Raw genomic sequence first — 4911 nt, forward strand, 5'->3', positions numbered from 1 at the left:
ACATGGATAAAGAAGGATTTAGAAGTCACAGAAATTGAAAAGGAATTTAATTCATAAGTTGAAAAAGTGGCCACATTCCCTCCATGAAATAATAAAATGAAAGCTATAGAGTTATTAGTGACAAAGAATTTTTTTTAAAAAAAGGAATGTGATTATTTCAAGATTACTGACTGTAAGGGTGTGAAATGGTATGTAGAAATCATACCTTCCACTTCATTAATTGTTTCTTTTGCTGTGCAGAAGCTTCTTAGTTGGATGCAATCCCGCTTTTCTATTTTTGTTTTTGTTACCTAAGCTTTCAGGGCCATATCCAAAAAATCATTGCCCAGACCAATGTAGCAGAGCTTTAAAAAACCCAAATCATAACTGCAGTCTTGCCATTTCTTGGCATATTTACTTTTCTTTGCTCAGGATCCCTTTCCACAAGAAATGAGACTTGCTAGACTAACTATTCTAGGTGCCATAATTGGTGACCTGCTTTTAGTTGACTGAGTATTAGACACTTAATATCTGATTTCCACAAATGGAAATTAGAGTTGGAAACCGCCAAAAAGGCAAGCTTCACATCAACCCCAAATGATGATAATGCATAACCTTTAGGAGTCACATTATAGGAAGATCATGTTTTTAGATGAATCACATTCTCAATTTGTCCTTTATTTGTTTAATACGTTTACAAACAATCAGTGGAATAGTTGTTATGTGTATACCCCTTCCTCCCCCAACATGAACACAGATGTTCTCTCTCACACTCCTACAGCCAAAGTTCATTTAATTTTGTAATTCACTTGGAGGTTGTATTTCTCTGTCACTGAAAAGGATTTCCAAGAGACTATCAAAGATCCTGCTTTATTCAATCTCTTTCATGTGAATAAGAGAATAATTTGACTTCCCTAATAGTAAAAGTTTATTCTAGGATTTTTACATAAAGTTTTAAAGACAAAATAGTCCTAAATATTCTTAATAGTTTCAACTAGTACTGTCTAGCTACACGACCACACCAGTTGTTGGGCTCCTTTACCTGCTGGTAATCCTGCACCAACTGGGACAATTGTCGAGCTAAGGCTGGGTCTGGAGCCCACAGACCCCTCAAGCCTGCTCACAGACTGGGTCACAAACCCTTCATATGCCAGGCTGGGTCACCAGACCCCACACACACCACACATACACCAGGCTGGGTCACCAGACCCCTTCACGCAGGTCCATGAGCTAGGTAACCAGCCAAAAGGTCCTTGGAGCCATAGGTTGGAAAGCATGGCTATGCTGGTTGGATGCCCGAGGCTGATGCCCACCCGCCTGCTTCACTAAAAACTCCCCTCTCTCTGTCTCTCTCTCTCTGAAGAACAAGAACACAAGAATAGCAACAAAACTAAAAAGATACATTGGTGCACATGCGCACTAAGTTCACATGCACACACACAATTTGCTTACAAAGAATGCTGAACCACACCCAGTGGGACCCAAGGTGAGGGCCATGACCAAACTATTCTATTTTCCTAACAAATATGTTTGGGGATCTTCCCTCTCTCTGTCTAAAGAACACAAGAATAGCAACAAAACTAAAATGATACATTGGTGCGCATGCACACTAATTACACACACACACACACACACACACACACACACACACACAACTTGCTTACAAAGAATGCTGAACCACACCCAACTGGACCCAAGGTGAAGGCCCTGACCAAACCATTCTATTTTCCCAACAAGTACAGAACATCCATGGAAGGGGTTCCTTTTTTACTTTCCAAATCCTGAAGATAACTCTGTAAAAAAATTCTTTTTCAAGTAATGAAATTTCAAAATTTCCAGTTTCAAAGTATGTGAAACACATGTTTTGGATAGAATACTTGCTACCCACTAAATGTGTTCCAGAATATATTTGTGTTATGATGTTATTAATTTATTTCTGATCTCTTAAAGTGGTGCTTTCTTTCTCTCTGTCCCTCTCTCTCTTTCAAGTCTGTGCAGTTCTAATTGTAACAGAGGAAGCTCTGATCACTACCTCATCTAAATTGTCTCTATCATGTAAATAATTTTGTTTTGATATGTGTGTAATTCAGTGCTATGTTTTGAATATTTGTCCCATCCAAAACTCATGTTGAAACTTAATCTTCCATATGGCAGTACTGAGAAGTGGGGCCTTTTAGAGGTGATTGGATCATGAGGGCAGAGCCCTCATGAATGGATTAATCTGTTAATGAATTAATGGATTAATGGGTTATCATGGGAGTGGACTGTAGTTTGGGAAGCAAGTGTGACTGAGAAGTTCTTCCAATGACACTGTGACTCAGCTATTCTCTAAGCCTCAGTGCCAGCAATATAGATCAATTTTTTTTTTAATGGAGATGATTAGCTGTAATTATTTCTGTTTCTAGAAATGGGGAAATGTTGCTTTCAATGAGATTCCATGATAAGGGACATAGACAGATTAGAACTAAAAAAGGAAAAGGCCCATAAAATGGGAGAAAAGTTAAAATGGCATAATTATAACATCTTCTGCACTTTGTGTGGAGAAGAAAGAAAAGGTTATTTGAGATATGAGATGCACTGAAAAACAATAGAATGCCTACAACATCTCTTTGAAGTAAAATAGCTTTTTTGTTTTTTAAGCAGAAGCAATTTCTTTTGAGGTCTATGAACAACTGGCCTGTCAAATACTCATATCTCACAAGAAGTTAATTGGATTTGCATGAAAGTTAAATTAAAGTTTCCTGTCACAGACATTATTAAGTAAATTAATATGATGAATCATCTCTTTGTTATTCAAAGTCGAACAAAATCTAAAATGGTCAAATGTGAACATTAAATAAGGGCTACCATTTACTGAATACTCATGATGAACTAGGCATATCATACACTCATGGTTTTGTTTCTTCATATTTGTACAAGGCAGTTACTATTAGCTATATTTTCTGGATTGACTAAAGTTCAGCTATATTTAAATTAACTTCTCAAGACACCTGAATTAATCAATTGCCAGTAATTGTCTCACAAATATTCCTGAGCATGATAGATGTTAAAACTTACATATTCCACTTATTTTTACTGACATTACTGGAAGAACTGGCAGTCTTTAGGACATTCTTTATAGTAAATTTTATAATAAGTTTACAGAATAGAGTCAATACAGGGAAAAGGTCCAGGAAAACCAACACACAATTTTCCATGGAAATAATTATAGAAAGCTTGACCCTTCCTATGACATCATAAAGAGTAACTTTAAAATGATATTGATAAAAATGGTTTCATATTCACATTGCTCAGGAGCAAAGTGTAATAGAAATGAATATCTTATCAGCACTTAGCAATACAAAATCATGAAGAATTTTAGCAGGCTTTATGCTTTACTCACCACCTTAATATGGACACAGATCAGATCTCTTAATGGTATTTCAAGTAAAATATTTCCAGAAATCTCAGGTTTAATTGCTTAACTTGTTTTGTGTTGTTTTGTTTTGTTTTGTTTCCTGCCTGTTGGGTTTTCTTAAAATCATGAGGTAGAGCCGTTCATGATCATAAGGCAAGACCATCAGCCACTTCAAGTGTGATATCAACTGTCACAAACACATGGAATAGTCCTCGTTTTTTCCCATATTGGCATGTGGTTTACACTGAACAATGCCTGAATGACTCTTGATCACAGCTCTGCCAGCCTTCTAGGAAGCACATTTTTCCCTTCCCCTTTGAGAAGCTGATTTTCTACCCTCCAATCATACTTGGTTTTAAAGTAATTATATCCTGGTCTACAGAACGTGACCTTGACACTATGAATAATCTCTGTTCAACAGAGCAAAACCAAGTAGAGCCACCCCATTGCAAATGTATTATTTTCTATTTTGGTAGCCTTCAATGCATGAAGAGTGGAAAACTTTTCATCTACCTGTGATTTACCTTTCACCACATGAATTAAACATAGACTGCTACTCTGGGGCTCATTGAACCTTACAGTAAAATCATTACAAGACATTCACCCAGTCTTTCCACTGTTGCTGGGATACAGCCTCAAAACAATTTTCCCTTGTATGAAGCTTCAATTAATTAGTACTAAGGAATAGGAAGAGACAAATAGTTAATATTAAACAATAAATTCTACCTATTTCCCTTCCCCAGTTGGAAATCACTTGAATTTTGCCATCAGCCTCAAAAAGGCAGTGCTGTGTTTTCTTTACTTTACAAAAGAAAAATTACATATTAAAATATATCTGTATTGTGTGTGTGTATGTATGGTGTGTGTGTGTATGTGTGTATATACATTTTCTGCTTCTGTATGAAAACTGGTAACTAGGCAGCATTCATCAAGGTCACGTATTCATTGACCAAGTGATAACATAACATGTGCATGCATGTGTTTTTATATGTGTGTCTATCTATATAATCAATGAAAATTTATAAGAACTAGAGCTACAAACATTGTAAAGCCTTGATAATTATCTGTAGATGACAAAGAGAGCATTTTTTGTTTAGTATTATAATTTGTCTCCATAATTTTCTAAGATGACATGTGCTCAGTATTTTCTGAGCACTTCAAGTGGATTTTGCAAAAAGAATGTTATTTTTAATATATGAATACATGAACAAATGGGATATTTTCTAAAAATTAACGTGGTGAAACTGAATCACATTAGTGGGTCATAAAGCTATCCTAGTTCTAGTTTGTATTAATGGTAGTCATAGGTGGCATACCTTGGCTTTAAAAAATTCTGTTCAATGTATTTCTCCTTAGAAAAGTATAATGGAATTGGAGGCATCAACTTGCCTAACCAATTTTATAACTTTCAGAAGTGCTTTGCTTTTAGAAAGAATAATTAGAATGATTCTGTGTTTCAAGGTACAAATGTGTATTGAGGTGATCCTCTCGAAATTTTAGCCTAAACTATCAAATATCTTAATGGGTAAAACAAA

Source organism: Galeopterus variegatus, unplaced genomic scaffold (genome assembly GCF_000696425.1).
Source record: "Galeopterus variegatus unplaced genomic scaffold, G_variegatus-3.0.2 Scaffold640, whole genome shotgun sequence".
In the NCBI taxonomy this organism is placed as follows: Eukaryota; Metazoa; Chordata; class Mammalia; order Dermoptera; family Cynocephalidae; genus Galeopterus; species Galeopterus variegatus.